The sequence below is a fragment of the Zophobas morio genome, unplaced genomic scaffold (assembly GCF_036711695.1).
Source record: "Zophobas morio isolate AGI-343-1 ecotype UQ-CSIRO unplaced genomic scaffold, CSIRO_AGI_Zmor_V1 ptg000018l, whole genome shotgun sequence".
NCBI classification, from domain to species: Eukaryota; Metazoa; Arthropoda; class Insecta; order Coleoptera; family Tenebrionidae; genus Zophobas; species Zophobas morio.
Window position 1 is genome coordinate 4,116,154 of NW_026972123.1, and position 11,680 is coordinate 4,127,833.

General features: G+C 29.5%; 1 protein-coding gene across 3 annotated transcripts in view; it reads right to left on the reverse strand.

Moving 5' to 3' along the window:
* LOC135130828 (extracellular sulfatase SULF-1 homolog) overlaps positions 1-10,632 on the reverse strand; it is a 186,806-nt gene extending 176,174 nt beyond the window's left edge. For 2 of the 3 annotated variants that reach the window (XM_064058255.1, XM_064058256.1), the window contains exon 1: positions 10,437-10,523. The gene's annotated coding sequence lies outside the window, so the exon portion shown is untranslated. Of the gene's footprint in view, positions 1-10,436 lie in introns of all 3 variants that reach the window. The other variant, XM_064058257.1, reaches the window with a different exon arrangement.
* Between the last annotated feature and the right edge of the window lie 1,048 nt (positions 10,633-11,680).

Here is an 11,680-nt window from a genome sequence, read left to right on the forward strand (position 1 = left end):
TTTTTTTATTATCTTTACTTTTTCAGTTATTCGATTTTCCAATGTTCCGATTTTATAATTTTTTGGTTTTTCATTCTCATTTTTTTTTTATTTTTCGTTTCTTCAATTTTTCAATTTGCAATTTTTCGAACTTTCATTTTTCTTTTTTCTCCAATTTTTGGATTTTGCAATTTTTCGATTTGTAATTTTTCGTTTCAGTTTTTAATTTTCTTTATTTTTTCAATTATTCGATTTTTCAATGTTCCGATGTTATATTTTTTGTTTTTTCAATTTCAATTTTTCGTTTTTTTATTTCTTGATTTCTACGACATGCAACTTTTAGAGTTTTCATTTTTAAATTTTTCAGTTTTCCGATTTTCCAACTTTTGGATGTTTCATTTTCTCATTTTTTCAATTTTTTGGTTTTTAAATGTTGTGATTTTATAATTTTTCTTTTTTCAATGTGAAATTTTTATTTTTTGGGTTTTTCAATTGTTCAATTTACAACTTTTAAGTTTTTAGTTTTAGGTTTTTTAATTTTTTGTTCTTTCAATTTTATTCTTGGATTTTTGAGTTTTCATTTTAAATTTTAAATATACATATAACAACTACAATTTTTAAAATTGTTCGCTTTTTTATTTTTCAAGTTTTCGATATATTACAATATTTTTCGACTTTACAATTTTCATGATTGTATAAATTCTTTCTAATTTTCCGATTTAATTTTTTTCGACTTTTAAGCTTCACTATCACTTTCGTTTCTACAGTTCTTTGATTTGCAATTTTTCGATTTCCCATTTTACATATAAAAAAATTGTAAAAATTGCAAAACTCTAAAATTGACAAATCAGAAATGAGAAAACGAAAAAGTAAATGAAAACTTTGAAAAACTGAAGAAACGGAAAATTCAAAAATCGAAAGATCAAAAACTGAGAAACAAAAAAAAAGCGCAAAAACGGAAAAAAAGTGAAATATACCTATATTGTAAAATAAAATAGAAATATTGTATATTAAAGAAATCGGAAAATCGTATAAGCAGAAATCGAAAAATTGGAAAATTGAAACATTTAAGAATTTGAAAATCGAGGAATTGAAAAATCAAAAATTGAAAATTTGAAAAATTAAATAAACGAAAAATTATAAAATCGAAAGAAACGTTGACAAAATAAAGAAAATGAAAATTAACAATCGGAAAAATGAAAAATAGAAAATTAAGCAAACTGAAACTTGAAAAAATTTGGAAGTCGAGGAATTGAATAATTGAAAAAATTAAAGTTGAAAAAATACAAATTATGAAATCGAAACATCGAAAAATGGACAGTTAGAAGAATTAAAGAAAATAGAAAAACGAATTTTATTTAGACAGGAAAATATTTCTCTCCTCCCTTGATAATTTATTCATAAAGTGTTCCGCCCCAAGCTGTATCCATAACCTGTTCTGTCCCACCTTATTAAAAACCAATATTAATTATTTCACTTTTTTGCCGAAATTTTTGATAAATGACGAACACGTTTTGAATATTTTACTTCTTCAAAGTCCATGCGAATCTCCCAATACATCCATCAGAAACCACTCGGTTAATAATCAGGATTTCCAAACCCTCACTCCACCGAGTACTTTATATGCAATTATAACTGGTTTCATTAATAACGATTATTTATTAAACCACAGCAATTAATAATGTAATAACACTGTGATAAAAAATTCCGATCAGCAATTATCATTTTTACTGACACAGTTTTTTATTATTTCTTGTGTGCAGGTGGTCTGCAGACCACCAGCTCTTATTACTTTTATTACATTTTTTACCAGTATTCCATCCACTCAGTGGCCCGTACTTAAACACTGATAACTCCATTATCAATCACAAATACACAAATAACTGTTAATAAACACACTGCTGCAATTACAATACTCGAATAATATTCCATATTTCCGTCCGGAATAAAATCAGGTAAGTCACTGATCTAAACCGAAAATAAAGCCGGACCTAAGACGAATCCTCGCAGCCCGCATTACACCGACATAAATTTTTGTAAAAAACGCACCAAGGCCGCCGCGATTGCACCGAATTAAATAGCCATTAAATTCCGGCGGCACATTCAACCTAATAATAAACGCAATCGATCGTGCACCAGCCAGACCGGTATTTTTTCCACGAAATGCTTGACAGGCAAATCGGAAAATCTGGTTACCTGGAATCTGGCGCTTTTCCGGGGCGATTGGAAAAATCGCCTATTTAAGTGTGTTGTCATGAAATTCCGCTATAAAGAAAACTGACGCTCATTTTTTGATATGGAGGATTTTTTTAGTATTTCTGTAACTGACACTGCGTGATACTGAAACGTTTCAACTTTCAAAAGTTTATTGTTGTAAAGAACTCGTTTAGACTAGCTTATATTGTCGTTTATCACACCATAACAGAATATTCAATAAACTAATAAATCACTCTTGACGGAGTTTACTTTTTTCTACTAATGTCTATCACACCAAGCAACAGGCTCGTACCATTTCATGGCACGTTTTATTTAATTTGGATTACGCAATACGACACAAAGTGGGGATACCAGGTGGCTTAGAAAACAAAAAAAAATGTAGAAAATTAAAAATAAAGTAAATTTTAGTTTTGCGGTTTTTTTTTTGATAAAATTTTACACTGAATTTGGGGTCGATAATAAGGAGTTTGAAATTATGGTTAAATATAGGCGAGTGCGACATTACTGTATTCCTACAGTTTCGTGAAAATGGGGTGAACGGTTCTTGGTTTGATAAATAAAAAGAAAGAAAGTGTCAGAATTTTCTATAAACACTCTGTACATTAAAATTTGATTTACTTGATACCACAGTAAGCATGTACCTTTATTTATCCTTGGACAAAATATTGTAAGGCAGACTGTAAAAATAACCCTATAGCGATTTTTTTGTGAACTGCCATTGTCAACAAAATTTCAAGAAAATTGGAATAACGTGGCAAATATAAGTCCAATTTTTCGATTGCCCGATTTTTAATTTTTCAATTTCTCAATTAGGCGTTTCTACGATTTTTTGAATTTTTCTATTCTCCGATTTTTCATTTTTTCAGTTGCTCAATTTTTCAGAAACTGAAGAAATAAAAATATACAATTTAGAAAGAAAATAGAAAAAATGTGAAAGTAAAAAACTCAAGAGAGACGAAAAATCGAAAATTTGAAAATTTAAAGTTCAAAAAACGATTGAAAATTACGAAAAATTGGCAAAACGGAAAATTAAAAACGGAGAAAAATTGCTAAATCGAAAAATATCGAAAAATTGAAAAATGGAAGAAACATCGAAAAATTCCAAAACTGAACATCGAAAAATTAGGAAATGGAAAAATTGAAAAATCGAGAAATCGAAATTCGAAAAATTTGAAAATTAAGAAATCAAAAACCCAAAAAAATTATTAAATAATAAATCGAAATACATATTTAATTGTTAAGATTTTCAATTTCTCTTATTCTGGATTTCGTGATTTTGAATTTTCCGATTTTTGGACATTTTGTTTCTTCAGTCTTTCTATTTTTAATTTTTAAATTATTTCGATTTTTCAAATTTTCGATTTCTCAATTCTCCGATTTCTCAATTTTTAATTGTTCGATTTTGTAATTTTTCGATTCGCTAGTTTTCGAGTTTTCAATTGTTCGAGTTTTAAGTTTCCATTTTTCAATTTTTATGATTTTTCAATGGTTCGTGTCTTGAATATTCGTATTTTTCGATTTTACAGTTTTTCGTTTCTTCCAAAATCAAAAACACCAGAGAAACATGAAAAATCGTGTTTATTTGTAAATAAAAAAACTGAAGAAACGGTAATTGTTTTCAAAAATTGCTACCATTTTTCCAGAATTGCTAATATGAAATTTGGCAATTTTTGGGATTTTTAAAAATTTGCAGATTTTTTCTCTAGACTAGACTCTCTCTAGGCAACTTCCAAAAGCTCAATTTTTCATTTAGAGATTTTCGGTTTTTCCATTATGCGTTTTTACAATATTTATTCTTTTTCAATTTTTCAATTGTAAAATTTGCAATTTTCCAAGTGTTAACTTTTTCGATTTTTCTAATTCTTGATTTTTTATTGTTCTATTTTACAAATTTTCGATTTTTTAATTTGTCAATATCTCGATTTTAATTTTCCGATTTTTCAATATTTGGTTTGTTCAGTACATATTTTTATTTTTCAGTTTTTCGATTTTTGTTGGTTTTGGATATTTCATTTTCCCAATTTTCCAATTCCTCGATTGCCCGATTTTTAATTTTTCGATTTCTCAATTTTGCGTTTCTACTATTTTTTGAATTTTTCTATTCTACGATTTTCCATTTTTTCGATTCTTCAATATTTCAGTTTGCAATTATTCGATCTTTAGATTTTTCTATTTCGTAATTGAGATTTTTTCGATATTATAAAAACTGCAAAATAGAAGAAATGAAAAATTAAAAAGTTGAAAAATAACAAAATTGAAACACTTAAAATTGAAAAATCGAAAAAGAAACACTAAATTTGAAGACACAAAAAATTGACAAATTGAAAAGCAAATCGAAAAAATGTAACATTAAAAAATCCTAAAATTGAAGAAAAAAGGCAAAAAACCGAAAATTTGAAAATTTCAAGTTGGAACTATACAGAAATAATAAATATACAAATTGGAAAGAAAATAGAAAAAATGTAAAATTGAAAAATGGAAAAGCAAATAAGTTGCTGTTGGGGGACGTAATTAAAAAAAAAAAAAAAAGAATTAATGTATCTAAAAACTGAAAATTTGTAAAGTCGAAAAATGGCAACATTGTAAATTTAAAAAAATCGAACATTGCAAATCGAAAACTGAATAGACGAAAAATTGGCTAAACGAAAAATTAAAAACGGAGAAATTAGAATATCCAAAAATTGAAAACTCGAGAAATAATAAACTAGAAAAATGACAAAACCGGAAAATTGAAAAATAGAATTTATAACAGACGCCTTCTTCGTGCCACTAAGTTGGGCGCCACTTTTTATAACACGTGGTTTATTCCGTAAAAACTTTATTCAACAAAACATAGTATATACACTGCATAGACATAGACTGGTTACACGAGTCCTTAAAAATGGTCACTCCGCGGACGAACAGTCCTGATAACTCGTACACTCGCGAACACCCGGAGCGTTTTTCCACGGCCGGACCTGCGGGACCCCTCGGATACGCCGCTGATACTCAAGCCGACTTACTACTCGATTTGGACCTCCAAGACCCCTCGGATGCAAGGTGATACGCAAATGAGCTGTGAAGTTCGCAGATGGAAAACTTGCCGAATCTGGCCGCTCGGGTCCTATGTAAAGGCGGCTAGAAATGCGTCGCGTGGGAGTGAAAGGGCGCACCGCCCTCTGGTAAGGGAGCGAGCGAGTACCGGGGTGCTGCGGCAGGGTAGTGGTGGTGCGTGGGCGTGACAGAGGGCGCTAGGGGTACTGATCGCGCTACAAATTAAAAATTCGAAAAATTGTAAAAATGAAAAACGACAAATCAAAAAAAAAAGAAACAACGAAACATTGAAACGTCAAAAAAATTATTTATTTAAAAATTGGAAAATCGAAAAATGAAAAATTAGCAAATTAAAAAAATCGAAAAATTGCAAAATTGTAAAATTGAAAATATAAAAATTGCAAAACCGTGAAATAGAAGAATGAAAAATTGAAAAATCGAAAAATTATTAAATTAAAAATTCGAAATACAAAAATTGAACACACAAAAAAATTACAAATTGATTTAAAAGCATAAAAAGTCGAAAAATCGAAAATGATAAATATTCGTAAAGTGAAAAATCTATGAATTAAAATTAGACAAAACGAATAGAAAATCGAAAGAATGTGAAATTAAAAAATCGCAAAATCCTAAAATTGCAGAAACGAAAAATTAAGAAATCGAATTGGAAAAAAAACAAAAATAGAAAAAATGTAAAACTAAAAAACTCAAAAGAGATGAACAGTCGAAAATTTGAAAATTTAAAATTGAAAAATCGAAAAATAATAAAATAGAAAAATGCCAAAACTGCAAAATTGAAAAATTTAATCAAAAATTCCAAAAATTGTAAAAATGAAAAACGACAAATCAAAAAACAGAAACAACGAAAAATTGAAACATGAAAAAATTTAGTTACCTATTTAAAAATTGGAAGTTGTAAAATCGAAAAATGAAAAATTAAAAAAATCGAAAAATTGCAAAATCGTAAAATTGAAAAACCGAAAAATTATTAAATTAAAAAATCGAAATACATATTTAATTGTTAAGATTTTAAATTTCTCTTTTTCGATTTCTCAATTTTCCGATTTCTCAATTTTTAATTGTTCGATTTGCTAGTTTTCGAGTGTTCAACTGTTCGATTTTTAAGTTTCCATTTTTCAATATTTATGATTTTTCAATGTTTCGTGTCTTGAATATTCCTATTTTTCGCTCTTACAATTTTTCGTTTCTTCCAAAATCAAAAACACCAGAGAAACATGAAAAATCGTGTTTATTTCTAAATAAAAAAACTGAAGAAACGTAATTGTTTTCAAAAATTGCTACCATTTTTCCAGAATTGCTAATATGAAATTTGGCAATTTTTGGGATTTCTAAAAATTTGCAGATTTTTCTCTAGATTAGACTCTAGGCAACTTCCAAAAGCTCAATTTTTCATTTAGGGATTTTCGATTTTTCCATTATGCGTTTTTACAATATTTATTCTTTTTCAATTTTTCAATTGTAAAATTTGCAATTTTCCGAGTGTTAAATTTTTCGATTTTTCTAATTCTCGATTTTTAATTGTTCTATTTTACAAATTTTCGATTTTTTAATTCCTCAATATCTCGATTTTTAATTTTCCGATTTTTCAATATGTGGTTTCTTCAGTACATATTTTTATTTTTCAGTTTTTCGATTTTTGTTGTTTTTGGATATTTCAATTTCCCAATTTTCCAATTTCTCGATTGCCCGATTTTTAATTTTCGATTATGCGTTCTACAATTTTTTGAATTTTTCTATTCTCCGATTTTTCATTTTTTCGATTCTTCAATTTTTCAGTTTGCAATTATTCGATCTTTTGATTTTTCAGTGTCGTGATTGAGATTTTTTTCGGTTTTTCCATCCTCCGATCTGCAAGTTTTCGAGTTTTCAGTACATAATTGGAACATCGAAAAATTAAAACATTTGGAAATTGGAAAATAGTTAAGTCGAAAAATGACAAATTAAAAAATCCGAAAATTAAAAAATCGAAGAATCGCAAAATCGTAAAATTAAAAAATATTATAAAAACTGCAAAATAGCAGAAATGAAAAATTAAAAAGTTGAAAAATAAAAAATTGAAACACCTAAAATTGAAAAATTGAAAAAGAAATACTAAAATTGAAGTCACAATAAATTGACAAATTGAAAAGCAAATCGAAAAAATGTAACATTAAAAAATCCTAAAATTGAAGAAAAAAGTAAAAAAACAGAAAATTTGTAAAATTGAAAATATAAAAATTGCAAAATCGTGAAATAGAAGAATGAAAAATTGAAAAATCGAAAAATTATTAAATTAAAAATTCAAAATACTAAAATTGAACACACAAAAAATAACAAATTGATTTAAAAGCATGAAAAGTCGCAAAATCGAAAATGATAAATACTCGTAAATTGAAAAATCTATGAATTAAAATTAGACAAAACGAATAGAAAATCGAAAGAATGTGAAATTAAAAAATCGCAAAATCCTAAACTTGAAGAAACGAAAAATTAAGAAATCGCATTAGAAAAAAAAACCGAAAATTTCAAAATTCAAAGTTGGAACTATCAAGAAATAAAAATATACAAATTAGGAAGAAAATAGAAAAAATGTAAAAGTAAAAAATTCAAAAGAGATGAAAAGTTGAAAAATAATAAAATAAAAAAGTGCCAAAACTACAAAATTGAAAAATTGAATTAAAAATTCCAAAAATTGTAAAAATGAAAAACGACAAATCAAAAAAAAGAAACGAAAAATTGAAACATGAAAAAATTTAGTCACCTATTTAAAAATTGGAAGACTGTAAAATCGAAAAATGAAAAATTAAAAAAATCGAAAAATTGCAAAATCGTAAAATCGAAAAACCGAAAAATTATTAAATTAAAAAATCGAAATACATATTTAATTGTTAAGATTTTTAATTTCTCTTTTTCGACATTTTGTTTCTTCAGTCTTTCTATTTTTTATTTTTTACATTATTTCGATTTTTCAAATTTTCCATTTCTCAATTCTCCGATTTCTCAATTTTTAATGGTTCGATTTTGTAATTTTTCAATTCGCTAGTTTTCGAGTTTTCAATTGTTCGAGTTTTAAGTTTCCATTTTTCAATTTTTATGATTTTTCAATGGTTCGTGTCTTGAATATTCGTATTTTTCGATTTTACAGTTTTTCGTTTCTTCCAAAATCAAAAACACCAGAGAAACATGAAAAATCGTGTTTATTTGTAAATAAAAAAACTGAAGAAACGATCATTGTTTTCAAAAATTGCTACCATTTTTCAAGAATTGCTAATATGATGAGATTTTTAAAAACTTCGTCTCTCAAACCGGATATTTCAAAAATATTGCTTTGAGACCAGAAACCTGCCACATTTTTTTTGTGGATTTTTAGCTATCTTTTCCAAAAATTAGGTAATGAGATTTCCTCTAGATTTCAATTTCCATAAGTTATTTTCGGCTTCATTCCCTCAAAAATTCCCACCATTCTTCCAGAATCCTCAGTTGACAAATGGCGTTTTAAGAAAGCAAAAAGAAAATAATTTTCGAATCCAATGTTACGAAAAATTTTGCTTCGCTATATTTTGGAATCAGCACGTCGAAATCTGTAACCCAGAATTTTTCGTAAATTATGAGGGAACATTTCCAAAAGCTGAATTTTCAATTTTGAAATTATCGATTTTTTGCGCCCACTTTCAAAAATTAGGTACACTTGTTTTGTAGAGTTCGACCTGCAGAATTTTTTTTTCTTCATTTTCTCAAGAAAATAATTTTTCTAGAATCGCCAATATGAAATTTGGCAATTTTTGGGATAATTAAAAATTTGCAGGTTTCAACTTCCAGAAGTTGTTTTCGGCTTCATATCTTTTTAATTTCCGCGTGGTAATTTTCAAGACAAAAAAAAGATTTTCACTATACTTTTAGGATATTGGGCGTTCAGTTGAAAATATCATCAAGTTAGCCTGTCAAAATAAACGTAACATTTAATCGATGAAAATATGGAATCTAACCTCACTCTTTTGTATAACAAAATTAATGTTTTTCACCGACTCTGTCAAATGTCAATTATTATACACAGTATAGGTTAATGGCATCTACACGATATTTCTAATACATCGGTTTAGTACACTGTAAAAAAATGTGTTTTTACCGTACGTGAATGTAATAATTACCCATATTACAGTAGTGTTTTTACCGTACTTTTGAGGCGAAATCTAAAAAAATACATTATTTTTACAGTGTAGACAGACGGACAGACGAAAACTGGACACCTATTTTTCGTTTTCTGGAGGTCACGAAACGTCGAGAAAACCTGAAGTTTTGAAAAAGAAAAGTATGAACAAGTTTGGCCATTGTGTAAAGTAAAATTCACACTATGGATAAATTGTGTTCAAAGTTTTGAACAGAAAAGGAATCTGAAAAGGCTAAAAACAACGGAGTGGAGTTAAAGTTTGCTCAAACAAGGGAATTAAAAGTCTACAGAAAAATACTCTTTCACAATTTATGTTGTTTTAAACCCGTTTTAGGTAACGGAATTCTGGGTTATGTAAATACGGTATTTGGAGCGAAAGAAATTATTAATCAAAGTACAAAACTAGGAAGGAGTAAATAATAATTAATTATTTTAAAACCACATACAATCTTTAGGCATACACAGGTCACGCTTTCCGAAGATCGTCTGCAACTAGCCTCGTGGTATAGATATTAAACGTTCTTATTGCAAAATAATTTCTCCCGTGACTCTATATTTATTTCATGGAAAAAATAAAAACACTATCGGTGCAAAAAATTCACGCACTGATTTCCTTCCGCTTTGATCTTATCGATTTACAACTTCACTCTAGTCATAAATTCATAACCGACTATTAATAGTTGATATTAATAAGCACGTTACTGTGACTTGCACCCACGTTCATAGAAATTAATCAAAGTAGAATCTGCCTCCTACTTTTGAAAAGTGACGACGCAGCCGACGTGCACAATCTTTACACAATATGACTCGTGACGTCACGTGACGTCACACCGAGCGACACGATTTGATTAAGAGCCGACCATCTGACCTGACCGGTAACAATGCAAGCACACCATTACGTATCGCAATACATGATCGTACAAGTAAGGGTCATTTTCGCTCGCACTTGCATCACATACGCATCCGATTTAAATTTACACAACAATTTTCGCGCTTTCCCCACACGTCCGAATTTTCTTAAGAAATTATGCACCCTTACCTCGAATTTTGTGCGCTTTTCCGGTGAGCTCTCGCCTTGCGTCTCGGCCTGTCGTGGATGAGGAACGGAGCGACGCGGCTGGAACGGTTCGAGGTGCACTTTCGCGTCGGAAGTCGAAAGCGAACTGAGAAGTCGAGGAGCAGCAAGCAGCCGAGCGCAAAGTCGCCGAACAACTGGCGTTTGTTGCCGTGTCGGAGAGGTAGCTGGAGATGGATGGATGGGTCTTGTCTTGTCTAAACTTCCCGAAAATATGATTAATGGGGGCACGCTGGAGTTATTGTGGCAATTGGTTGTCGGTTTGTGCGAGGACTAAGTGGTGATTTCAATTTCCGCGTGGCGGCGGCCCACGGGGGCATGGAATTTTTCGGGAGGGGGTGGGTGGAAGTGCATTTTTGCTGCATTGTCCGAGATAGGAATTCTGATTTTATGGGGTGTACTTACAAATGGACTGTAAGAGAAACTCGAACATTATATTGCACTTAAGTCCAATAATGAGCGGATTATTACTTAGCTTCTGTTGAGAAAAGGGACGTTTTTCCCATCGTAATTACCTGCAGTGTTCGTACCGACTCCTAAATCCAGGGACGGCTCTCAAAATAATCAGTCGACATCGCATTCAATCCCAATACAGTAGTAAAATATTTTTTGAAATATATTTATGATTATTTAATTTAGTTGCAGTAACAAAAAGCCCACACATCTTTCACAACAGTGTTATAAGTACAAATGTTTTGAGCCCATGGGCGGATCATTTTTGCCGGTCGTCACCGAGGGAGGCGGTCCAAATCGTCCAAGGGCAGAATTTGTAGGTAGGCTCAAACTACAACGAAACTTACGTGTTGACCAAATTCTTACCCTGAATTAGTTTTAATTTTATAAATACTCTATCTAAAATGTTCAGAATATGATGAGTCTATACTTGTGATTTACCATTCCATTAAAAAAGGTCACTTCGATTTTCGATTTTTCGTTTTTTCGACCTACAGTTTCATCGAATTAGATTTTTCAGTTTCCATTTTTCTATCAACTTTTCGATTTTATTACTTTCTAATTTTCTGATTTTTCAAATATGCGGTATTTTGATTTTTCGAGTTTTCGTTTTTTAATTTGCCATTCTTTCAATTTTCGATTTTTCGTCTTTCCACTTTTAGATTTTTTGATTTTTCTGTTCGTCAGTTTTTAGACTTTGCAATTTTTTTGCATTTTTCGATTATATTTTACTATCCGATTTTTTTGATTTTTGA